This window comes from Taudactylus pleione, unplaced genomic scaffold (assembly GCF_031769625.1).
Source record: "Taudactylus pleione unplaced genomic scaffold, aTauple2 ptg000228l, whole genome shotgun sequence".
Taxonomy (NCBI): Eukaryota; Metazoa; Chordata; class Amphibia; order Anura; family Myobatrachidae; genus Taudactylus; species Taudactylus pleione.
In genome coordinates, this window is record NW_028284630.1 from 1,101,109 (window position 1) to 1,129,093 (window position 27,985).

General features: G+C 41.8%; 1 protein-coding gene across 2 annotated transcripts in view; it reads right to left on the bottom strand.

Annotated features, from left to right (window-relative positions):
• The window catches only part of DPYD (dihydropyrimidine dehydrogenase), a 1,460,234-nt gene that overhangs the window by 576,217 nt on the left and 856,032 nt on the right, over window positions 1-27,985 (bottom strand). The window lies entirely within an intron of this gene.

Below are 27,985 nucleotides of genomic sequence, written 5' to 3' on the forward strand. Positions count from 1 at the left end.
TTTTGGAAAAGCCGGTTTGGGTCCTGGGGGTGTGGACGTGAGGAGAGGGAAGGCTCCATCCACAAGTCACTCCAGGTTTTGGGCCTTTCAGCCTGGTAGCAGGCTCATTAGGGCTTACACCTGGAACTGGCTGATTTAAGCTGTGTTCAGTTGGAGCTGAGTGTCTCATACCTGGGAGAGCAGGCCTCAGGTTACCTTGCTCTGAGACACTCTTGGCTGTAAACCAGAAGGTACTGTGGATGGGGATTTTGTTTAGTTTTCTGATAGTGTGGTAACTTACTGTCTAGTTAGAACACAGACGGGTTAGGATTTTGTTTATGTTTTGTTTTATTTATGTACCTGGCACAATAAAGACTGGCTCCGACCAGCTTGTATGAGAACCCCAGAATTGTGTCCTGTTTCTCCATCTGCGGTGTGTGAAGGGGGACCCCTATCCTGACTGTGTCACAATATATATATATATATATATATATATATGTATATATATAAATATATATATATATAGCTTTAGATATCTATAGATATATCTACTGTATATATTATATCTAACTATATTTATATATATATATATATATATAAATATATACACAGTCAGTTCAAGGCGGCACTCTTGGGACTTTATACTAGGGTGCCACCTTGGACTAACTGTATATATAGATATATTAGATACTGTACATATAACGTCCCATTTCAGTCCAGTAGGACTGAAACGTGGAGCTTTACCACTTTGCTGTTTTGATTCTTTTCTTTGCATAAAGTCGCAAAATTGCTGCCTTGAACTATCTATTGGACAGGTGAGTGGCCCCAGGGTAGAAAAATTTTGTATATATGAGGAGTGCCAACTCATGCCTATGTTATATATACAATATATATAGATATGTAGATATATGTATATGTACAGTAGATGTATTTAGTTACATGTATTGGGAAGGGTGTGTTGGTTGTATGGAGGAGGGGTTGAGGGGGGCCCCAGAAATATCGGTGTGATGGGCACCAAGATTTCTGTTGCCTGCTCACCTAGAACAACGTATAGTGCACAGACCAGTCACCGAGGATGGCCTATAGTTCACAAGCCACTCACTGATAATGGCCTATAGTGCAGAGGATACTTATAAAGAATTTCCTATAGTGGACAGACGACTTACCAAGAACGGGCTATAGTGGTTAGACCACCCACCAAGAAAAACATATAGTGCACAGACCACTTACTGCGTATGGCCTATAGTGCACAGACCACTCATCAAGAATGGCCGAAAGTCCACAGACCACTCTCTGAGAATGGCCTCTAGTGCAGAAAACACTCCATCTGAATGGTTTTTAGGGCCTGATTCAGGTTGGTTCGCAAGGCTACGTTTGCGCACACCCTGCTCGCTGCAAAAATATGCTATTGAATGTAATCGCACAGCAACCACAGCACTATACCAAGATGCCCATCACTGTATAAATCCACCCACTTCTCATGACATGCATTCGCAAGTCAGCAAAAACATCGGTACCATCGAGTAACATCGGAACCATCCGCACAGTTGTGGTTAACCTGACTCTACCGCAGAAACTGCTAAACTTCCTGTCACCATCTAGACTTCTGCCAGTGTATGCTTTAGCAGGGGCTTAATTATGCATGCCCCTGTAATGGCGTTTAAACACTCAGGCACGCCTGCATTTCTCTGACCACCCCCCCGTCACCACCCTCAAACGCTCACTTCCTGTAAATCACTGTGTGAAGATTCTGCGTATTCACTGCGATTGCTTCCCGATCACTGTGGCCGGTTCTTGCATGCGCACTGCATCTTATCTTGCGCAGAATCCAAACATCGGGTGACTGCGTGTGAACGCAGCCTTGCAAACCAACCTGAATCAGGCCCTTAGTGCTCAGAATACTCTAGGGAATATATTTACTAAAGATCAATTTTGATTTATTTAAAATCAAACAAAATTGATCAACATAAATGTTGTGTTTCTGGGGCTAAATCACACATTAACTAATACTTTAAAAACAAATCAAAAACTGTCTGTCAATAAATGTGTGATTTAGCCCCAGAAACACGATTTTGACCAACTTTAAATAGATCAAAATCGATTAAAATCGACCTTTTATAAATATACATATTTGTCTATAGCATACAGAACATGCATTCAGGACCCTCCTAGGAGTTGAAGTGTGCCTCCGCTTTGAGGTTGAACTAGTAATGCAGTAGGAGGTGACCAGGGGGGTAACTAGAACTATGTGGGCCCCACCTCAACATTTTTAAGCCCCCCCCCACTTGGGTGTACACCAGTGTGGGTCTGGCTAGTGCTGGCTGCCACTGGGTATTGGAGGTGAAGAGGGGCTGCAGACAGGAAGAGGTGAAGGGGTAGGCACGGAAAGGAGAAAGGGCTGGGTGCCACCGGGTATTAGAGGTGGATGGGAGGCAGTTATTAGAGGCAGAAATTCGGGGACTGCTGGAGCCAGGTGCGCTAAGGTAAACTACTTCCACATTCACAGCAGGCGCCCGGCTGGCTATTCTGAAACTGAGACTAAATGACCATGGGCCTGATTCAGACCCACTCGCGAGCGGCTGTCCGCTCGCAAGTGGGTCGATGTTCTGCACTGAGCATGCGCACGACGGAGGGAGCTCCGTCGTGCGCATGTGCCAGATGCGACGAGCGAAGGAAAGTCCTTCGCTCTTTGTGTCTGATCAAAGGGGGCGTGCTGTCGATGTTGATTGACAGCACGCCCCCTTTGGTGGGCGTGCTGGGGGCGTGCCTCCCTGACGAGGGCGTTCCCACGGGAACGCCTCCTGTCAGAAGCCGGTCCACTGACATTACTAGTGATGTCAGTGGGAGTGATTTTGGCTCTGATAAAGCCAAAATCACTCCGGGGCTTGCGTTTGAAAACCTCAACCGCAGGCTCCGGCTCGCAGTTTCGATGGTCACGACCATTGCGGCCATCAAACTGCACGCTCGTATAGGCTGTTGGTGGTGACCCACAGCTAAACGAGCGTCCAGGAGGATGCTCCATTTTTATGGAGGGCGGCCCTCATTCAGAGCGTGCGCTCTGCTCAGAGTGTACGGCTCTGAATGAGGGCCCATGGCTGCATTGTCCTCAGAAAGCAGACAGGGGAGAGAGGACGGGGCCTCGTGTCTGCACTGTACTTCTGTCCGGACAGCGTTGGACTAGTCAGCGGGGCATCTGTCACTCTGCCCATTGCCTAGCCCACACAACACCAACTCCCAAATACGGCACTACACGCTTTACTCTTACCTGTCCCAGGGAGTGCAGTCTCATGCGCAGTGTCTTGCCTGGTTTGCGGAGTCTTCTGTATACTGGGTGATGCCTTCAAGCCGGGGGCCGAGCCACAGTCTTCACGCCGGGGCAGTCCACTCACGCTGAATGGTGAGTGAGCAGCGGCATCAAGGGGCGTGTAACGGCTGGCTCCACCTCCTTTTTGATGTCTTCCCTTCCCTGCAGCCAGGCCAAGGGAGACATCAATCATGTAACCAGGAGCTGGTTCGCAGCGTCTTCTGTATACTGGGTGCCGCCTTCAAGCCGGGGGCCGGGCCGTAGTCTTCACGCCGGGGCAGTCCACTCACGCTGAGTGCTGAGTGAGCAGCTGCATCAAGGGGCACGTAACGGCTGGCTCCACCTCCTTTTTGATGTCTTCCCTTCAATGCAGCTGGGCCAAGGGAGACATCAATCATGTAACCAGGAGCCAGGGATTGGACGGCAAGGGAGAGCATCCTTGGGGACCCACCCATTCTGAAAAAGTGAGTCCCCGGCCCTCATTTGTGATCAATGTCTACCCCTGCAGAGTTTTAATAAACAATTGGGAGGGAGGGCTGCACGGTGCAGTGGGTTGTTTGCTGGGCTGGAGGGCCCCCTAAGCCACTGTGCCCCATAGCTAGCACACTCCTTGCACTCTACATAGTTACACCACTGGACGTGAAATCAATGTAAATAGCCGCACATGGCTATAACGCAGCACAATGCTGTACAGACTACAAATACCATGTGCCATAGGCTGCTAGCCCCAGTATCCTGTATCTAGGTTTTTTCTTTCACCCTCAGCACCTTGCCCCCAACACGTGGTGCCCAGTAGCAAATGTGTCTATTGAATCTAGGAGTTACATCACTGCACAGACCAGTTGCACAGAATAACCTCTAGTGCACAGAACACTAATGCAGAATGAACAACAATGCGCAGAGCACTCAGTGAGGCATAATAACCTATAGTGTGCAGACTACTCATCCAGAATGGCCCATGGTATATAGAACACTCACCCAGAATTACCCAGAAGGACCTATAATTGGTAGCAGAATAATCCAGAATTGCCTGTAGTGCACATGGCAGTTACCCAGAATGACATATAATTGGTAGAATAACCCAGAATTGCCTGTAGTGCACATGGCAGTTACCCAGAAGGACCTATAATGGGTAGAAGAATAGCCCAGAATTGCCTGAGTACACATGGCAGTTACCCAGAGTGACCTATAATTGGTAGAAGAATAACCCAGGATTGCCTGTAGTGCACATGGCAGTTACCCAGAAGGACCTATAATTGGTAGAAGAATAGCCCAGAATTGCCTGTAGTGCACATGGCAGTTACCCAGAAGGACCTATAATGGGTTGAAGAATAGCCCAGAATTGCCTGTAGTGCACATGGCAGTTACCCAGAATGACCTATAATTGGTAGAATAACCCAGAATTACCTGTAGTGCACATAGCAGTTACCCAGAAGGACCTATAATTTGTAGAAGAATAACCCAGAATTGCATGTAGTGCACATGACAGTTACCCAGAATGACCTATAATTGGTAGAAGAATAACCCAGAAATGCATGTAGTACACATGGCAGTTACCCAGAATGACCTATAATTGGTAGAATAACCCAGAATTACCTGTAGTGCACATAGCAGTTACCCAGAAGGACCTATAATTGGTAGAAGAATAACCCAGAATTGCCTGTAGTGCACATGGCAGTTACCCAGATAGACCTATAATTGATAGAAGAATAGTCCAGAATTACTTGTAGTGCACAAAATGCTCAGCAAGTGTAAATTCTAAAATGAATGTGAATTAGCTTCATGTATATTGTACATAGTTCTTTTTTCATTTCAATTTGTAATATTAAAAATGTCTCTTTTCATTCCATGTAGCTTCCAATCTTAATTCAATGCTTCTATCTAGAAAAAGGTCACTGTAATAAAATGGTGACCAAGAGGTACACATGAGTTTATAATTGGCATATAAATGAACAGAAATGCATTTAGAAAGTCATGTTAGTGTAACCTTTTCCACTCCAAACCCAGATATTATATCTACTGATTACTATTGCAACTCTCTTCAGAGATGTCGACTTCATTAACAATTCAGGTCACACCAAGAGCTAGAGTTAGTTAAAATACAACACAAAATTGGCTTGATTATGTGGCATCTGAATTTTTGTGATTTATCATAGGGGCAGTGATCCATTTTATTTCTATACATACGTTACTTTGTATTGCAGGACAAACACATATGGTTCACAAAGACCAGCTCTAATATACATTCTTAGTGCATGTATTCAAGGTTGTTTTTTTCTTTATATGTAATCAAACTTTATTGCTACAACATCACATTACCAGAAAAGAAGCTATTCATTGAAAGTTCATATTAAACTCTATGGTATGCTACTGCATGGCCATGAACCTGTTATAATAATTAAATTCTTGGTAAAACATATCCCGGACATTAACCACTTAACTGATGTTTTTTCCCAGCAAAACAGGTCAGAAATTGCCAGGTCCACAGGAGAGTCCGGGGAGTGAGAGAAGATCCATTCTGCACATGTGTAGAACAGATTTCCTCTTCAAAAACACAGTGGGGTGGTGCGTCGCACCTTCTCAGCTGAAGCATAGTTGGCTTCATCCAAGCGACCACATCAGTTAAGTGGTTAAAGAATACAACAGTCTCTGTTCTGGTTCTTTAGTCACAAAAATGTTGGCAAACCAAGGTGCATCAGCCATATACTTAAACTATATGAATTATATAAAAGAATGGTAGAACAGTGCTCCACAGGTATAGGAAGCAGAGAATACCTTTACCAGCCACTAAGAATATATGGTGTCCTAGCCTCAAATATAGTCAATTTGAAATTGCACAGTACAGGTTGAGTCTCCCATATCCAAAATGCTTGGGACCAGGGGTATTTTGGATATCGGAATAGTCCATATTTTGGAATATTTGCATACCGTAATGAAATATATTGGGATTAGGACCCAAATCTAAACACATAATGCATTTATGTGTTATATACACCTTGTACACAGCCTGCAGGTAATTTTATACAATATTTTTAATAATTTTGTGGCTCAAACAAGGTTTGTGTACATACATGAAATTAATTTATGTTTCATATACACCATATACACACTACCTAAAGGTTATTTTATACTAGATTTTAAATAAATTGATGCCTTAAACAAAGTTTGTGTGCATTGAACCATTAAAAAGCAAAGGTTTCACTATCTCAGTCATGCTAAAAATATTCCGTATTTCGGAATATTTGGCTATGGGAGACTCAACCTGTATATTGGGCGATTCAAGATACTCACTGGTTAAGTAGGGGCGTAAGTAGACGTAGGTGGGCCCTATTTAAAAATTTCACGGAGGTAGACCGAGCCCCATAGCAGCCGCACCCCCTGCACCTACTGTAGCTACAACTATGACTCTTTGTGTGTGTAAGGTAGGCTAGTGCACAGTACTTCAATGAGACCTCTGGTTCATTTCAGCCAGCATAAACAGCTTTTATGACAAACCCACTTGGAGCGTTCAACCAGTAAGTGGGAATAGATCTCTCCTTCTAATCAGCAGTCTTGTATTCAGGGGCATTTCTATAATGGGTGCAGGGTGTGTGGGGCACACGGGCCTGGACTTTGTCCAGGAATGATGATGTTTGTCCATGCAAGATGACATTTTGCCTCTTTCTGAGTTCCGTTTTTTTGGAGGGAAAAATCTGAATTCGGCGTGCAAACTCGAACCTATCCGAGCCTGCACATCCCTAATTACAACAAGTTTGCTACTTAGCCCAGCAAAACTTTAGCCCAGTAATGCTTTAGTCCCAATCTTGAACACCAGAAACGTCCCTCATTCACATGTAACACATGCCTCACGTAAAGAATAAGAACAGTATCAAACTCTTACAGGCATGACCGCTGTATGCTTCGAACTCCCAATGGCACTGTGTAGCCACCGGGCAGCTTCCTGTACCACTGGAGAGCTGCACAGCCAGGAGAGAGGCACAATCCATCGGCTTGGAATTCTAAATAAAGGTACTGCTTCTACAGATTATACACAACATTTTATTGCTGAAATATACCCACTACCAATAAAATCTATCCAAATAAGTATGAGGATATACTAACTTGTCTTTGGATGAAACATGTATTGGTGGCTGCAATTTACAATTTTTTTTATATTAATGGACACAATTTTATTCTAACATGAACATTGTAGTATTTGCAAAAAACAAGTGGATACATAGTATCTCAAGATGTACTAAGATCTGGAAAGTGACAAATTGGAGAGTAATACACTACCAGCCAATCAGCTCCTAACTGTCATTTTTCAAACACAGCCAGTAACATGACAGCAAGGAGCTGAGTGGTTGGTCATTTATCACTCTCCAGTTTATCACTTTCCAGAGCTTAGTACATCTCCCCCTATAGTGCTGCCATCCGTTCAGTCCACACCTGCAGCTAATATAAAAGAGAGTTCTCTCACAGCAGAATTTTGCAAGTAGAGCTACAATTACATATTTTTATACGGAATATAATGTTTATTTCTTCTGATGCTTAATTTTTAATGTGGTTATCTGTAATAAATTGTGATTTATTTTTTCAATTGTTTTCGGTCCCATTGTATTTTTTATTCACAACAACAAACTACACATTGAAAACTGAATTTGTTTTTGTCTCTTTCTCCTTTAAACATCTTTTATGTTTTTTTTTATACAGCATATATAATTAAATTCTAAGAGACAATTTTGTTCAAAATCAACATCCATATTTCTTGCAGAGCGACATTCATAAAGTGATTTACCAGATCTGAGAATTACAGATGTTACAGAATTGAATTGCTCTTCTAAGCCCTGGTGAATCATTTCCAGGGCATCAAAAGGAGCATAGAGAAAATCTATGTTAATATTAGAGCTACAAGCAGGAGAACGGTGTGTATGGAGAACCTTAATCCTTGGGTATCAAAGCTCGTTGAAAACTTTTCTCCAAAACAAGAGAAGCATTTGGAATACTTGAAGACACAAAAGGAAAGTACGTGCACTGAGAGAGAAAAATACGAGTGCGAAAATTTGCTTTTTGAAGCACCACACAGTTGTATCAAGTAACCAGAGCACACTGAAGACTTAAACTTTATAACAATTTATGGTTTAAGTCTCTACTGGAGTCAATTGAATTTCTTTTCATGTTCCAAAGCCTCTATAGACGAAACATCTCAGAACAGATGGATCAGTGTGCTCTGCTCCACAGTGCATCAGAGCAACCAAACTTCTGAAGGCAGAAGGGATTAACATAAAAACAAAACAAGGCAGTACTGGAAAGATACTTAAATCTAAAGTCAGTAATCCTATACATCATCTGACTTCTACCATCCCCTAGTATTTCTTGAAAAAGGTCAAATGGAATAGTACCAGGATTCAGATTATAATCGTTAATGTACATATCAAAGTCAGAACCATTTTTATTCAATAAAAACATAATAATATTAAACATGCATCTAGTTTCTCGTCGGCAATCAACTTTATTTGAAATCTCCTGGCATGCACACCTTTTTATAAGCCCTACTGTCTCGTCTTTTGGCTCTGCCAAAAGGATATAGTTTCATCAGAATGAGGGTGTGAAGAAGAGTATTTGGGGTATATTTACTAAAGTGAGGGTTTTTAGAAGTGGAGATGTTGCCCATAGCAACCAATTAGTTTCTACTTATTTATCTGCACCTTCTAGAAGATAATAGGTAGAATATGATTGGTTGCTATAGGCAACATCTCCATTTCTAAAAACTCTCACTTTAGTAAATTTACTCCTTGGTGTGTTTAGGGCAGGTCATGTGATGGCCTTATTGTGGCCTTTTCTTTATGATGTTAGGCATTTTGTTAATGTTTCATGTTTCCATGTATTATAAAAGTTACCTGTAACACAGCAAGGTGTGTGACATAAAGGATAGCAATCACAATTCTGGATCTTTGTATCATTATGACAAGTGACCATTTAGATCTTTATGTTAGTTCACTTCAACAATTTGGCAACTTTTTACCTATCAGTTCTTTGAATGTTATGTATAGCTATATAACAAATGATCAAATAATATGGTGCAAAAGAATGGGTATGAAGTCCAGGTGGCTGAATAGCCACCGGTTGAAATACCGATGCTGGGAGCCCGATCATTAGAGATCCCGACAGGGGCACATAAGTATGTAACCCTACACTTCTCCCCCTCCTAACCCTAACCCTCTCCTGGTGGTGCCTAACCCTAACCTCCCTGGGTTGTGCCTTCCCCTTCCCCCGGTGGTGCCTAACCCTCCTCCCCGCACCCTAAACCTAACCCTCCCCGGAGGGGGGTCTAACCTTAACCTCCCTATAGGGGTGCCTAACCCCCCTCTCCCTAGCCTAACCCAAACATTCCATGGGGGTGCCTAACCCTAAGTCCCCCCAGGGGTGCCTAAACCTAACCCTCCCCCCATGTGACTACGAGCTAACAGTGGCCGGCTTCCCTTCATTCAAGAAGCCGTCGGTAGAGATTCCGGTGTCAGGATTTAGACAGGCGTCGGCATTTTGATGCTTTTCTTTAGCCCTGAGTCTGGATTTAGACGCTGACATTTTGACAGATGGCTTCCCAGTCATCGACCTTTTAACTACATCCCGGTGCAAATTGTGCACACATGAATACTAAAATTTAACTGATTGAAGCAAATATCTGATTGCTATAGGTTACAGCACAGTTTTTATACTTACTCCATGGCTTGTCTAATTGGTTGCTAGATGATCCAGGACATTTCTTTTATCATTTACATATGGCCGCACTGATTGGTTGCTAGGTGACCCAGTACATTTATTTTGTCATTTATACCATGGCCGCACTGATTAATTGTTAGGTTGTCCAGGACATTTCTTTTGTCACTTATACTAAGGCCACACTGATTGGTTGCTATGTTATCCAGGACATTTCTTTTGTCATTTATACTATGGCCGATCTGATTGGTTGCTAGGTTATCCAGGACATTTCTTTTGTCACTTATACTATGGCCGCACTGATTGGTTGCTATGTTATCCAGGACATTTCTTTTGTCACTTATACTATGGCCGTATTGATTAGTTGCTAGATTGTCCAGGACATTTCTTTTGTTATTTATACTATGGCCGCACTGATTCGTTGCTAGGTTATCTTGGACATTTCTTTTGTCATTTACACCATGGCCTGTCTGATTGTTTGCTATGTGATCCAGGACATTTCTTTTGTCATTTATACTATGGCCGATCTGATTGGTTGCTAGGTTATCCAGGACATTTCTTTTGTCACTTATACTATGGCCGCACTGATTGGTTGCTATGTTATCCAGGACATTTCTTTTGTCACTTATACTATGGCCGTACTGATTAGTTGCTAGATTGTCCAGGACATTTCTTTTGTTATTTATACTATGGCCACACTGATTGGTTGCTAGGTTATCTTGGACATTTCTTTTGTCATTTACACCATGGCCTGTCTGATTGTTTACTATGTGATCCAGAACATTTCTTTCATTATGTACAGTATAACCTGGCCTGTCTGATTGGTTGCTTTGTGAAATGCAGGACGTTTCTTTTATCATTTACACCATGGCCTGACTGATTGGATGCTAGTGCACACAACACATTTGTCTAACTGGATACACCACTGTAGTAAATAATCCTTACATTTTATTTTGTGATCTGTGAAAATGGCATTTAGGAACAGCATGATAAGCCATAACAAAAATATTTTGCTGCATTAAGGCCACTAAATACAGTTTATATTACTTTTTGTTTGTAGAAATAAAATTTATATAACCCTACATTACCATATGGATTTGAACATCAGGTTACAAAAAAAATCCATTTTCCAACAGATTTCAGGGAGACAGAATTGCAGTGAATTAGAAGACCAAACATCCGTCACTATGGTCGTGACAGAATAATCAAAGCAACACTATTTCAGAATACCAATCCCTGCAAGATAAAACATGGAATACCAATGGGCTTAGACATTGATATTCTGTATAGTGATATCTCCAATTCAATTATTGTCTGGGTTTTGATAATTTTACGTGCTACACTTTCAGTCAGTATTCATGTCACGAATTAACAGTCTAAAATGTTATACCTATATCTAATGACAAACGTGTTCACAGACAGAAAAGAGTACCGTAGGCAGATGTCCATCATTGTCATTTAATGCAAACAATTTCTATGTCATTTTGTATTGGTTAACAATCGTAAATCATTTTTCTTACAGAAAGTAACACAAAATAGAAAACAAACAAAACAATCAAATTACCATAGCAAATCACAAATGTTTGGAAAATCAAAAGAGACACCAGTCACACATGATGCCAAAACAGAAGGCGTACCTGTGTGTACTCAACTAATTGTTTAATTAGAAATACATTCTCTAGAGCACAAACCATGTGGAAGCCATACTGCCATAGGCCTAAGGCAATGCAATACCAGGCATATCAAGCTATTATGTAAATTTTAGCTGTGACTTTCATTAAACGTAATACTTGAAGACTGAGCATGCTTGGGGCACTTTCTTCTTGACAAATCCTTGACTTGTACCTCCTGTGCAAGGTATATAGGAGATATTAAACAGTGCAGCACAATTGGAAAGATTTCCATGGAGACCCACAGTCAGGTGGATAAAGCAAAAAGAACTGGTTACATAAGTAAAACTGTCAACTTCAAATGTACTTTTTATTTGTTATGGTGAAGAGTAAAACATTTCTTGTTGTTAGGCTAAAATTATAAAATTTTTGGCCACTAAGAAATTATGAAAAAATAAAATTAAATAACAAAAAATAAAATAAGTGAATATGTATATATTATGTCACTGGTACTAGTCTTTTTACACTAGAAAAGTCCAGGGAACAGCAACTTGAAATGAATATTTTTTTTTCTATTTCCCTATTATGCAGAGCTGCACTCAAGCTCAAATGTATATTATTTGATAATACTATTCTTGACATAAATGACATTACATGGAAGATATGTCATTTTAATCTTTAGATTTCTTACCATGAGTAGTAGTTTATTACATTATAATGTACTGCAAAGTCTAGTAATGGACTTGCACAATTAAATCAATTACAATTCAGTTCTTGTAATCTCCCTCTGTTGAACACATTTATTCAGCTTTCCAAATCTCCATACAGTCTCACCTGCACAAGATTCTGACTAGTGAAAAACCGCAATTTACCAAGCAGTTACTATACCCTATAGCAGTGATTCCCAACCTCGGTCCTCAAGGCACACTAACAGTCCTGGTTTTAGTGATATCTATGCTTGTGCACCGATGGTTAAATCAAAATAACTGAGGTACTAATTAAGTCACTTGTGCTCAAGTATGGCTATCCTTAAAACCTGGACTGTTAGTGCGCCTTGAGGACCATGGTTGGCAGGGGTGAATTGGCCGTTGACTTCAGTGGGGGTTTTCCCGGTGGGCCGGACCGTTTTGGGGCCGATGGAATTAATTATCAATTTTTTTCATTTTTTTTTTTTTTTAATACATGATCCATGCCAGCCTGGTCGCCAGTCCCTTCTGCAGCCCCATGGCCAGCGCAGCCTGCACAATCCACTGTTCCGGAGCTCCCCTTGCCCCGCGGTCAGAGCAGCATGCAAAATAGGTCCGGAGCTCTCCTTGCGGCTACAGCTGCCGCCGCGTCTTCACCCGCTCCAGTTCCACGGACTCAACAGCACACAGGCCAGACAGCGGCCCTCACCCTCAGCACCAGGTCCACAAGTGCGGTGATGTACATGGCCAGCCAAGGTTGGAGATGGGGGTTAGAGTAGAGGTAATGGCTGCCGGAGCTCAGACACACACACACTGACCAGGGGCCACTCTCACACAGACCAGGCACTTACACTCTCACACTGACCAGGCACTTACACTCTCACACTGACCAAGAGCCACTCTCACACTGACCAGGCACTTACACTCTCACACTGACCAGGCACTTACACTCTCACACTCACCAAGAGACACTCTCAGACTGACCAGGCACTTACACTCTCACTGACCAGGGGCCACTCTCACACTGACCAAGCACTTACACTATCACACTGACCAAGAGCCACTCTCACACTGACCATGTATTTACACTCTCACTGACCAGGGGCCACTCTCACACTGACCAGACACACTCTCATACTGACCAAGAGCCACTCTCACACTGATCAAGCACTTACACTCTCACACTGACCATGGGCCACTCTCACACTGACCAGGCACTTACACTCTCACACTGACCAGGGGCCACTCTCACACTGACAAGGCACTTACACTCTCACACTGACCAGGGGCCACTCACATACTGTCGTACTGACCATGGACACACTGACCAAGGTCCACTCACACCCCGTCACACTGATCAGGGGCCACACACACACTGACCGGGTCCAATCATACACTGTCTCCCAGGGGCTAATCACGGACACACAGCCTCAGCAGCACTGCTGCAGGAACCCAGGGGGATATACTCTACATTGTCTCCTTTCTGTGGCTCAGGCCTCTGCCGACCAATCCCCGTACTCCAATATGCTTACACCTTCAGGAGGTGGCAGCTTGCTCATATATGTGGGGGCGGCACTGTGTTGCCGTGGAGAAGGAGAGCAGCTGGAGGCTCACAGGCAGAAGACATGGATGCTAAGTATTGCTTGCTGCTTGATACACAAAAGAATGAGGCCGGATAGACATATATGGAGGTGGGGCAGAGGAGATGGATCTGGGGACACCGAAGATGAATTTGAGGACACAGGAGATACCTTTTGGGGGCACAGAGAAGAGATGGCACTGGGGACACAGAGAAGGCAGGTGCACATAGGGGTTTACACTGGGGGCACAGAGGAGATGGTGCAGGGACAAATAGCAGATAGACCTGGGGCAAAGAGGAGCTGGACAGTGGCATGTTTTGGAGAGACCCAGGTGGATGGTACTGGAGAATGACTGGAATGGTGCTGGCGAGAACCTCTGTTGCATGTTGATGACATTGGCTTTATTCCTACACTAACAGGCGGCTTCCAGACCATGTGATCTCCAGCATGAATAACGAAAACCAGCTCAAGACACTGCCTGTCCAGGGAGGATCATTTTCTTCAGAAGTTCCTTGTTGCAGAGAAATCATGTAGGTAAGAAAATACTTATTCACATGCTCACTGTGTTTTTTTACTAGAGAGAGGGACCAGGGGCCAGCATGATGAAAACAAGGGAAGTGGCTTGCAGGCATGGCATTTCAAATGCAGCCACAACCCTTTCTGCAAGGCCACACCCACTTTTTTCCCACACGCCTTTGGCGCGCGCACATAGGGCCACTTACAGGATATTTTCCAGGGCCACTTTGAATTCCCAATTCGCCCCTGGTGGTTGTGAACCCCTACCCTATAGGATGGGATATAATGACAAAATTGGACACATTTTACAATGTTCTGGTAAACTTCAAAGCTCTGGAAATCCTCCCAAAGTTATGGCTATTCCAGAGAGGAAAAACAGTGCTGAAGAGGACCTTCCATTGTCTTGATCCTACAGATTGCAGGCTTATATGGGCAGGTCCCTCTCCCTTTTGATTTCTCTACATCATAGGGTCTCAAACTCAGTCCTCAGGGCCCCAAACAGTGCATGTTTTCCAGGTCTCCTCATAGAAATACATAATCTCCACCTGTATATCTTTAAAAATGTATCAGACAGTGAGTAATGAACACACCTGTGCACCTGCTGGGTGACCCGGAAAACGTGAACTGTGTGGAGTCCTGAGGACCGAGTTTGAGAACCATTGCTCTACATAATGATGTTATCTGCACATGGTCATTATGTTTCTATATGAATTTACAGTACTCAGGGACCCCTAACAGTGCATGTTTTCCAGATCTCTTAGTTGTGCATATGTGTATTCAGTACTGGCTGACACATTTTAAAAGATCCGTGGGTGTTGCTAATTATTTATTTGTGATACTGAGGAGATCTATAAAACATGCACTGTTGGGGCAACCTGAGGAATGGAGTTGGGAAATACTAAATGAATGTGACACACAGATACAATGCCGTTATCAGCCATTCAGAGGTTTTATTAATATTTTGCTCTCTGTATTTAATTATTAATTATATGTTAAATTGTATATTTTAATAAATGTATTAATTGCGCTCCCTGGGTGAATATCTCTTTACCTATCTTGTTTGTTCTTTGGTGCATTTGGCAAAACAGTATTGCCACACTGGGAGCTGCATCTATTTAATTTCAGTGGACATACATAAATTGGTGGCTTAGGTTTGCGCTAGGGTTTATTTTGTTGATTTTAGAAATGGGTGTCTGTACACAAGACATTAGTGTATTTTTGCAAGTCCGCTACGTATGGGATCTCAGCAGAATGGGTATTGTGTGTACAGTATCTCTGAATTAGGCCCATACAATGGAGGGAAATCTCATGGAATCCTCAATTGACAGATATGTCTCATAAACCAAGATAATGCCCAGAGAGGAAGGTTGAGATGACCTCAGTATACTTCTTCACCATAACAGCCTGATCTAAAAATACTGTATCTGCTACAGCCTATTAACTTTGCATTGAAATGCATCATTTTCACCAGAAATTAATCAGGCCCTTACTTTTATTGTCTATAATGTACCAAACAGTTAAAAGCTAATTGCTATTTAGAGGTTATGAGTCTGAGCAAAATGCAATGTTATTCAATTTAAGTTGTGAAAGCATCCTAGGATCATCTGGAATTTAATATAAGTGGAAAACCAAGTCCTTTCTATTAATAGACAAGCAGTTACCACTAGAGAGCGGGTTTAGTAGAATACTGCCATACAATAAGCCAACAATTATCCTTTGAAAATAATTTAGCAACAAACACAGAGTCTTCCCAGAAGCCTTCTGCCTCCACCTGCCTGTGTGTAAACTGTGTATAGGGCAGGCAGTACAGTGATACTTGTAATATTGAAGGGGCCAGAGAGAGAGCCACTGGGCTTCTTTGTGTACGTTATGAGTTCCAATCATCAGGTGACTGCATAATCCAAAGCCGTATCACCATGTGACTTGGTTGTGTTGTTGGTGAGGCTTATTTACTCACTTATACCTAAGTATGGCCACTGGATGATTAACCATCGATGGTGCCATCGCTGCTTATCACTGATGACATGAAACGATCCATGGAAAACCATCAATGATTTCACATATTAGACATCCCTGCTTGACCTTAAGAGCAGGCAGTGGGTCAATCACGGGATGGAGGAGGGACTTCACAGTGCGTTGATGGGTGATGCGTATGCTAATTAAAAAAACTAAAAGAAAAGTTCAATCTCCACCATCGGTAACAAAACCATTCACCATCTGTAGTAAACCATTGTGGCTAGCCATCGATACTCAAAGGGCATTCTTACTTACACCAGCAACTTATTTTGCATGATCAAACACCACCCACCTCCGATTTTCCTCTCTCTCCTCCACTTCAAATGTAACTTAATAATAAACAAAATGGAGTTTATTCTGATCAATACAAACTTATTTAAAAAAAATTATTCATTAGTGTTTGTTTTAGCTTTACAAACTGGAATATATTTAGACAAAAAAAACATTCATTCTAATGTACGTCATGTCCTGTACAGCATTTAGCCTTGACAAACAATTACAGAATATCACATTTAATGATAAACATAAAGTAAAGAATAACTGAAGGTTAAAGCTAGATTTGGAACAAAAGATTCTTTCAAACACAGAATGAACTGGAAAAAAAACCCGACAATCTTGCTCATTAAAAGAACGTTTTTTATATATAGATGAATAGATACAAATAAAAAAAATGTGCTGATGTACTCTTGCAGCTTCTAAAATATGTTGATGTCGTATCATTAGAAATGATATGTTACACTAACACACACATATACATATAAATATATTTATATATACAGTAAGTACATACATACATACAGTATATGTAACATGTAGACTGTAGCTCTCAATGCAAAGGAAACCAAACAGGCAGGATGGTTATATCAAAATTTCAAAGTTACTTATAACATTTTTGTCAGGATGCACCACGCTGCCTTTTTTGCACTGACGGACGTCGCTTACACGCTGTATTTTGAACTACACAACATCCTGGATGGAGGACACCTGCATCACCCTTTTGAGGAATGCTGCATGCATGTTTCTTTGTATATATACTGTATATAGATATAAAAATATATATACATACTGTATATATATATATATATATATATATTAATATATATATTTTGTGACAGTATCGCCAAAGATGGCGCTGATGAGAAGCTGTGAGTCAGTGTGGAAGACTCTGCAGTCAGGACAGGCTGTGGCCTGTGCATCCTGCCCAACTGGGGTTGGGAAAGTCAGTGAGCCTATACCTGTAGGAAACAGGGAAGACCACCAAGACTGAGCAGTGTTTTGAGTAGCTGTGACAGCCTAGCCAAGCTGGAGCCTGTGATAGACCTGCAGAGAAGCAGGCAGAGACCTTGTGATGCAAACTAGCTGCCCAAGGGTAGCCATGGGCGAAGAAGTGAGTCAGTGCTCTTAATGGGGGCTAGGCATTTGTTATTTTTCCTAGAATGCTTACAGTAAAGCACTTTTCATTTATTTATAACCTGAAAAACTATGTGTGGAGCCTGATCCAAGCACCTAACACTGAACTAATACACCCCCCTCTACTTACCTAATGAGGTATCACTAATATATATATATATATATATATATATATTGTGACAGGGTGAGCACAATTTTACATCAAGTAAATGTGGAATATCCAGATCTCCCAAGAGCAAAGGCATTAGGAATGTGTAATGTCCAGTTCAGGTGTTGCCTCAATCAGAATCTGGAAGGCAGCTAATTACAGACACCGGTGTGAGGCTGGTTTAAGAACTGCAGAGACATGGGAAACTGAGCCTGATGGTGAGATAGCCGCCCAGCTTATAGGCCCGGGGGTGATTAGTGTTAGGGATCCTGGACCTGCAAGTCCACTGAAGAAAATATTGCCGTTTTGAAGGCTGTGAATGACATCTTGCCACTGAGACTGCCGCATCCTGTATACCTGCCTGTGGTGAGCAATAAAGCTACTGATTTTACCCAGTCTATGTTATTCTTGTCACAAAAAAAAAAAAAAAAAAATATATATATATATATATAGAGAGAGAGAGAGAGAGAGAGAGAGAGAGAGAGAGAGAGAGAGAGAGAAAGAGAGAGAGGAAAAAGCACCTAATAGTGTAATAAATTAAGTGAAGTCAGGTAGACACACAACAGGTAACCCTCTTATATTCGTACCAGATATTTTCTTTGAAGAAAATTGGTGAATATAATCCTGATTTCAGTGTAAAGTGTTCCAGTGTTTATGAAAAAATAACCTTTCTGGACTTCTTCAAGGGGAGCAGGAGGTGAGAGACAAGATTCTAACTTGGCCAGTATTTATGTTGGTGTGTATCACACTTAATTTATAAGTTAATTGGATAATTCCACGCAAAAAGACCCGTGGACGGAAGTAGTCATCCGGAGGTTCAGTTTACATGTAATCCAATGTAGTATCCCAGCAAGTATGTCCGAGTACTTAGAGTGCAGACCTCTTTAGGTCTTTGCTGGTGTCATCCGTTTCCAGTCTGGAAGGATGCCCCCGCTGTGTAGCGTATGTGGACTGCATTCCCGGAAGTAGCATCATCATCGACCTCATTACACCGAAAGTCACGTGTATAGTGGACCGCACGTGAACCGCAAGCTCCGGACAGTGGCTTCCTGGTTAGCGATGTGTTTCTATAGAGAAGGTTGTCAGGGACGCTTGTCACGGAGATAGCCAGCTTCAATAAAAGATACAGTAATTCAGCTGTATATGTCTAGAACATCGATTTTGTCCATAGTTGTTGTATAAGCTTAATTTGTCCCATATGATGTTTTCAATCCATAATAAACGGGTAAGTAAAAAAATAAATAAATAAATAAAGAATAGACATTAAATATGAAGATATAAATAACACCTTTAAAACATATACACTTGCATAGGAAATAACACAAAAGTATACTTGCTTAAAGAATAGAAAGATTCAAAAAAGAAAGAACTGTCCCTGTATTGAGATATATTATTATTACAATTCACAAAAGACGCCATTATAAACTAACAATAAAAGCATTTTATGATTAACCATTTCTAAAGATACATCTATATCTATTAGTATTGTGATCTCTCAACATTTAATTTATGTCTTTTAAAATATATAAAAATAGATATATGTAAAAAATAGAAAATAAATATATATATACAGAACACACTCATAATAATGAGGAAAGTGTGAAATAAACAGATACCCCTAACATTCATTATTCTAAAGTGTACCATATTCTTCATTTTTTGCTTCATCTTTTTCCAGAAATTGCTCCTAATAAAGATCAGGTTTTTTCCGCACATGGTTACTTTTTGATATATCTACTGCTCCAGGTATTCCCAGGTGGTCTTCCATCCAGTACTAGCCATGCCCAACACCGTATAGCTTCCAAGGTCGAACGATATTGGGCACTTCCAGCGTGGTATAGCCGTAGGTATCTCGATGGTATATTTCATATAAGTGGGTACTTTGGCTGTTTCTTTATAGAAAGGGAGCAATCTCATAACCTTCATTCAGACCATATGGTGATAGTGTGTTAAGCTCGCAGATCCAGTACATTTCCAGCTGGGATAATTTTCTAGCTAGATCACCTCCCCGGGGACCCGAGGTAACATGTTCAATAGCCCTGAATGTCATATTATTTACTGAGGAATAGTGATTTGTTAAAAAATTCCTGGAAACTGAATGGGTAGATAGCTTGTTTTTATGTATCTGATATGTTCCTGTATCTGAAGTTTAAGTGGGCGTTTGGTATTCTCTACATATTTAAGTCCACAGGGACATTCTATAACATAAATAAATGGTATTGCAGTTCACAAACGGTTTCATACGGTGTTCCTTTAACTTATCATAATTAGAGAAGGATTTCCTATTGGGGTGAAGATATTTGCATACAATGCAGTGACTACATTTAAAAGCACCCACACATTTCGTTGTTAGAGTTTTAGTTGCTTGTTTAACTGTTAGTAGATTTGTGCAAGGATTTCTTTAAGATTTCTGGATTTTTTAAAAATGATTTGAGGTTGGTCTGGTAGTATTTCATCTAATAATGGGTCCATTTTCAATATGTTCCAGTGTTTCTTAATCGTGTTCCTGATCCTTTTTTCTTCGCAGTTGTATTGCATAATGAAGGCTACTTGGTCATTTTGCGTATCCCTTTTTCTCTTTTGATTATTGTTCTCCAGTAACTCATCCCTTGTTAAGTTTTCACATCTACTGACAGCATCAGCAATGATGTTTTCAGAGTGGGTCTGAATCAGGTCCTGAGCACTATGGTTGTATGGTTGGGTGCACATTCCATTTATGGACCTGTAGAATTTTTTTTATTTTTCCATTGATTTTTACATGTCCATACATATTCTTCAGAACACGTGTGTTTAGCTGAAATACTTTTTTAAATAAAAATATTTACTTAATTTTTTTAATCATCATCTTCCCTGCTGAATGATCATACACTTAAAGAATTTCCATGGAAGAACTCCACATTTGCCTTTCACCCAACCTTTAAATGATCTACACAGCTGGTTTTGTATGTATATTGAAAGAAGTCTACAAATTAAACCGCTCAGCAAAAAAGGAGACATCGCAAAGGGCTCCCAAGTAGCAAATATGCTTGTGCAACTACTTATCTTCATTAAGGAAGCTTTTGATCAAGATCAGATACCTACTGCAGTTTTCAAAACTGGGCACAGATGGCTGAAGAGAAGATAAAATGCAATTGGTTGTAACAACAATTAGCCAATCAGCATAGCAGTACTGGGTATTTCCGATTGATAAATTTGTTAGGAATGGATGGTAGCGCACTTTAAACACTTGTGTACCTTCTGTACACTCATGTGTAAGCAAGATGGAAGTGGGGGTGGGTGGGGATCTACTGTAAGTCAATAATTCTATTAAGAATAATTTTGGTTTGTATGTGTATTTGATTTTCTTTATGCTATTAAATCAGAATATTGTAATCCATCATGGCATGTGCGCCTTATTAACACTTATAAATTATACATTCACAAAATCTAGTTCATATTATTAATTGTACTTGTTACATGAACACAATTTTTAGCAATCACATTATTTACTGACTAACTTCTCTACTAGCATTTTTTTGTTGGCTGCAGTAGACTGCTTTACAAAGGCTAATTAATTTTTAACATATCCTGAGCCAAATTAAAGCACAATTTTAATTACTATTTTCTCACAGGAAAGTCATATAATCAATGTATTTATAATGGCTGAACATGCAGCTCCCTAAATGCTACTAGCCATCAAAGATCCATTTTGTAATATAAGAATGTAGAAGGTGATATCTGCCAACAATTGCGCTACAAAGGCTGCTAAAGGGTAAATCTCCTTGGTGTTATCCTCACCAAAATTACATTAACACAAACAAAAATCCGGAGAATACCACTCTGCGCTCACCCAAGATATAGAATTTACTTATCTTCAATATGAAGTCCTGATCTTGGGACCTCAAATCCTTTTTATATTGGACACTTTATATGATAGGTGTGGGATGTATGTTCCAATGTTGATGAATATGTGGGAACATAAAACATAGAAAACAATCTAGTGCAGACGTATAAGAATTCACTTGAGTACACAATAATTCACATATAGGGGTGTATATGATCTACCCCAAATTAATACATATATAGTCCATTCAGGTATATGCTCTCCATATGTCCATATTAAAATGGAAAAAAAGGCACATTTAAAAACCAAAGAGACAAAATTTCCAAAAAAATAAAAGTGTTTTAATTGGATATATCCAAATGAAGGAGTTCCAAATAACTTTAAAAATACAACAATGCTTCACAGCTGAAATATCCACAAAAGGTGAAGATGGCTTCCTACCAGAATACAGTGGTTTTTTGTGCGTATAAGAGTGATCTCACTGCCCGCAGTAATGCACCCAAATATTCGATGGAAATGGCACCGTCCTCCTCTGGTCTGGTCAGGATAGCTGTTCAACACCAATACCGCCAACGCGTTTCGATCAGTACTCTGATCTTCCTCAAGCCTTCATTCAGAGTGATCTCACTGCCCGCAGTAATGCACCCAAATATTCGATGGAAATGGCACCGTCCTCCTCTGGTCTGGTCAGGATAGCTGTTCAACACCAATACCGCCAATGCGTTTCGATCAGTACTCTGATCTTCCTCAAGCCTTGAGGAAGATCAGAGTACTGATCGAAGCGCGTTGGCGGTATTGGTGTTGAACAGCTATCCTGACCAGACCAGAGGAGGACGGTGCCATTTCCATCGAATATTTGGGTGCATTACTGCGGGCAGTGAGATCACTCTTATACGCACAAAAAACCACTGTATTCTGGTAGGAAGCCATCTTCACCTTTTGTGGATATTTCAGCTGTGAAGCATTGTTGTATTTTTAAAGTTATTTGGAACTCCTTCATTTGGATATATCCAATTTAAACACTTTTATTTTTTTGGAAATTTTGTCTCTTTGGTTTTTAAATGTGCCTTTTTTTCCATTTTAATATGGACATATGGAGAGCATATACCTGAATGGACTATATATGTATTAATTTGGGGTAGATCATATACACCCCTATATGTGAATTATTGTGTACTCAAGTGAATTCTTATACGTCTGCACTAGATTGTTTTCTATGTTTTATGTTCCCACATATTCATCAACATTGGAACATACATCCCACACCTATCATATAAAGTGTCCAATATAAAAAGGATTTGAGGTCCCAAGATCAGGACTTCATATTGAAGATAAGTAAATTCCATTTTGTAATATGTTTCTTTTGGATGACTATCAGAAAATCACTTCTCTGCCATTTCAATATAAACCCCTCAGTGATCAGAGTAGTTTTAAAGTGTGATAAAAACACACTTTGACTTTTTTTTTATGATGTGTCAGTTAAACACTATTTAGTTACAGAAACGGTTTTCCGTTTGGTATAATTTTTTAAGTGCTATTATATTTTTAGTGTTAGAAAAGCTACAGTACACTAAGTTATTGGTTTCACTTCTTTCTTAGACATTTTAGCAGGAAAAGAACAGTACACTGAGGACCTGATTCAGACCTGCTCGCTAGCAAGCGATCGTTCATTGCTGGCGATGTTTGCAAATGTGCGCATGCGCAAATTAGTACAAGCGATGGGGATACGCTCGCTCGCCCTGCAAAGACAGCCCAGAGGAATGAGTGACAGGAGAGGCAGATTGTGGGTGGTAACAGGGGCAGGGCAGTAGTAACGGGGGAGTGGAGTTGCGGACGCAGGCATACCTAAGTTTTTAAACGCCATTTCAGAGGCGTGCATAATTAACAGCCAGCATCATAGGACACGTCACTCGCTAGAAATATACACTGAAGTGCTTGCGGCAGGGTACAGTCAACCTCAAGCGCTGCGATCGCAACCGATGGTGCTCGATGTGCCATTGGTTTCATGCACTTCCTGTAGATGACATACACAAGTGGGCGTCTTTAGACAGGCTGGTGGGCGTCTACAAAAAAAAAGTGATCACTCGCCAAAACAAAGTGGGAGTGCTTATGACTTGCCCTGCGAGCGGCTACCTTGATGTCAAATTTCCATAGGCTCGGAGCGAGCGTTCGCATCTAGCGAGCAGGTCTGAATGAGCTCCTGAGAGTTATCTCTCATTTTCAAGTAAGCATTTCCATTATAAACACGTCTAGATAACTGAGGGCCTGATCAAAGATGGACGCTTTAGCACAGCCTCTGTATCTTTGTATGCAAAAGGTGCCCACTGCAGGCTTCTGTGATCTGCTGTTACTTCCGAAGATGCAGTATCGGCTAAACTGCATGAACATCGGACATATAAGTAGCCCTCAGGTTGCAGAAACAGATATGTACATGCATCAGGGTCGTATCTATAATGGGTGCAGGGTGTGCAGTGCACACGGGTCCAGGGGAACCCGCACCGCACACCCTTCACCCATACTTTGTAATACTTACCTCTCCGAAGTCCCTTGTGGGGTCTCCCAGCGCTGTTTAAATGCCGGAAAATGGCAGTCGCTGCCTTTTTTCCGGCATTTTGCGCATGCGCTGTGAGGAGATCTCCGGGTAAATGCTGGGCGTGCCATTTCCCTGGCAATCTGTGCAAGTGCAATACACCCTGGGCACACTCTAGTGCCCAGAGTCTATTGATTCTGCGGTGGATGGACAGCGCTTCAGTCGGCTGCTGGCCACCGGAGTAAGAGGAGGGGGCCCGTGGCGGGTGATGCACACAGGCCTCCTCCTCTCTAAAGATGCCCCTGACATGAGCAGTGCAGCTCTTACACATGGACAGATATGTAAACATCGGAGACATACATAAATATTGAATTTACGTAAATCTTTGAATTAGGCCCCGAAAGACAGGAATTCTGAAAGATTAAGAGAAGTAACAGATTTACATGACTCAGGCAAGTTGTTTTAGTATAGAGCAGATAGAAGAAGACAAAGGAATCTTGTTATCTTATTCAGTTAAGGAAAATTAGAAGACTACTGGAGGTGATAAATGTTATTGGTAACAAATCTCTTGCTCATTTAGTAACTCTCAGGGGCAGCCTAACAGGGCACTTGGGTGAAGCGCTGCAGCCTGGTTGGGTGCAGCAGCAGTCACCCCACCAGCACTTTTCTAGCCTGGCTTGACACATGCAGCAGTTAGGTGCTTGGTGTTTGAGCCGCTACCCCACCTCCCGTGTGCATGTGCCGCATTCAGCAGTACCGACAGCTCACTTGGTGCCAGTGGATCAGGCTGGATCACAAAGGAGCAGCGAACAAAAAACACATGGGGAGGGCACCACCACAGCCACATGGAGAGGAGTGATGCCACACACAGGGTATGCTGGGACAGTACCTCAAAGAGTACAGGTGAGTATGGTTGTTAGTGGCTCAGCACATCTTATAGAGACAGGCACTGACACTCTATACTCTGCCAGGTGCAGGTCACCTAAGTCTGCAGGAGAGACATCAAGCAGATGGGAGGAGCACGGAGGTCAGACACAAGCTTGAGTGACACAAGTGAGAGATGCAGTGAAACAGGGAAGAGCTGGAGGGATACATAGGGGGAGCTGGAGTGACAGAAGGGAAAGTGGGAGTGACACAAGGGAGTATTGGACTGACACAGGGCAGAGCTGGAGTGACACATGGGGGAGATGGAGTGACACAGGGGGATACAGGAGTGACACAGGGTGGAGTTGGAGTGATACATAAGGAGCTGGGGTGACACAAGGGTTTTCTCTATCCTCCCCTCTCTCTATGGTATCTCTGTTGCCCACTTCCTCTGTGCTTTACTTTTTTCAGACTCTGTCCTCTGTATAGTGCCTCAGTGTCTGTTACCCACTATACTCTTTGTCTATTTTCCCCCAGTGTTTCTCTGTCTCCGATGTAGTGCAATGAGATAGTATACTGATGTTTTATAGTGTAGTGTAACTTATAGAGGGGTAATGTAGTGTATCTTATAGAGGGGTAAGTAATGTAGTGTATCTTATAGAGGGTTCAGTAATGTAGTGTAGGATACAGAGGGGTCAGTAATGTTGTGTAGTATATAGAGGGTTCAGTGTTGTAGTGTAGGGTATAGTGAGATCAGTAGTGTAGGGTAAAGAGGAGTCAGTGATGTAGTGTAGTATGTAGAGGGCTCAGTGATGTAGTGTAGGGTAGGGTATAGAGATCTCAGTAGTGTATGGTATAGAGGGGTCAGTAATGTAGTGAAGGATTCAGAGAAGTCAGTAATGTAGTGTAGGGTACAGAGGGGTCAGTAATGTAGTGTAGGGTAAAGAGAGATCAGTAGTGTAGGGTAAAGAGGGGTCAGTGATGTAGTGTAGGGTATAGAGAACTCAATAATGTATGGTACAGAGGGGTCAGTGATGTAGTGTATAGTACAGAGGGGTCAGTGATGTAGTGTAGATTATAGAGGGTTAAGTAATGTACTGTAGGATACAGAGGGGTCAGTAATGTAGTGTAGTATGTACAGGGCTCAGTGATGTAGTGTAGGGTATAGAGATCTCAGTAGTGTATGGTATAGAGGGTTCAGTGATGTAGTGTAGGTTATAGAGGGGTTAGTAATGTAGTGTAGGGTTCAGAGGAGTCAGTAATGTAGTGTAGGGTATAGAGGGGTCAGTAAAGTAGTGTAGGGTAAAGAGAGATCAGTAGTGTAGGGTAAAGAGGGGTCAGTGATGTAGTGTAGAGTATAGAGGGTTAAGTAATGTACTGTAGGATACAGAGGAGTCAGTAATGTAGTGTAGTATGTAGAGGGCTCATTGATGTAGTGTAGGGTATAGAGATCTCAGTAGTGTATGGTATAGAGGGGTCAGTGATGTAGTGTAGGTTATAGAGGGGTTAGTAATGTAGTGTAGGATTCAGAGGAGTCAGTAATGTAGTGTAGGGTATAGAGGGGTTAGTAATGTAGTATAGGGTTCAGAGGGGTCAGTAATGTAGTGTAGGGTATAGAGAGCACAGTAGTGTAGAGTGCAGAAGGGTCAGTGATGTAGTGTAGAGTATAGAGGGGTCAGTGATGTAGTGTAGGGTATAGAGGGGTCAGTAATGTAGTGTAGGGTTCTGAGGGGTCAGTAATGTAGTGTAGGGTACAGATAGCTCTGTAGTGTAGGGTGCAGAGGGGTCAGTGATGTAGTGTAGGGTATAGACAGGTCAGAGTTGTAGTGTATAGAGGGGTCAGTGATGTACTGTAGGGTGTAGATGGGTCAGTGATGTAGTGTAGAGTATAGAGAGGTCAGTGATGTAGTGTAAAGAGGTTAGTGATGTAGTGTAGAGGATAGAAGGGTCAGTGATTTAGGGCTCTACTTATTAACATAATTTTGACTAAAATAAAGTGAAAAATGGTGTTTTCATACCCTTTTCACATTATTTTCGTATCACCTATAGTTATTACAGGGCAATTGGAGTAGAATTCGTACCCCCTAAGTATCACTTACTTTTAGTAATCAGATCGCATTTCCCGTAATAGTAATGGGAAATGTGATCTGTCTGGTAGGTAATAAAAATAAATTGTGAAAAAAATACCTAGGGAGGCCCTGTGATAATAACACCATCTGAAGGTGGCATTATCCAGGGTCTCCCCCAGTGACCGGACTCCTACTCTGCTCTAATGGGGAGAGCAGAGCCAGGAGTCGGTCCCAGTAATCAGCTGTGTGGTCTAAACAGACCGCAAGCTGATTCACTGCAAAAAAAAAAAATTAACTTACCTGACTCCAGGGACCGGTGGTCGGGTCTCCGGGTGATGTCCTCCCTCCAGTCAGCTGGTCTCCAATGCTGCACTGCGGCCCGGTCATCAGGTGATCGGGTCCCAGTGCAGTATGGCATATCACCTGACCGGAGGCATGGAGGACATCACCGGAGGCCAGGATCATGCAGGTAAGTGTAATTAAGGGAGGGGGGGGTCATGGGGGGGAGGGGGGATGCGGGGGTCAGCGATCGCAGTGGGTGGGGCTTAGCAGCGGCGGATGGTCGGTGCATGCGCAGGCACTTTGTCACGATATTTTTTGCAAAAATACTGTGACTAGTGTGCAGATGGGATTCGCAGGGACAGAGCTTTATCGCAAGCTCTGTCCCTGCAAGGGATTTGTAGTAAATCCCTGTGATATTGCCTGAATTCGCAATGCGAAATTAGTCGTTAATATCACACTACAATCTGCA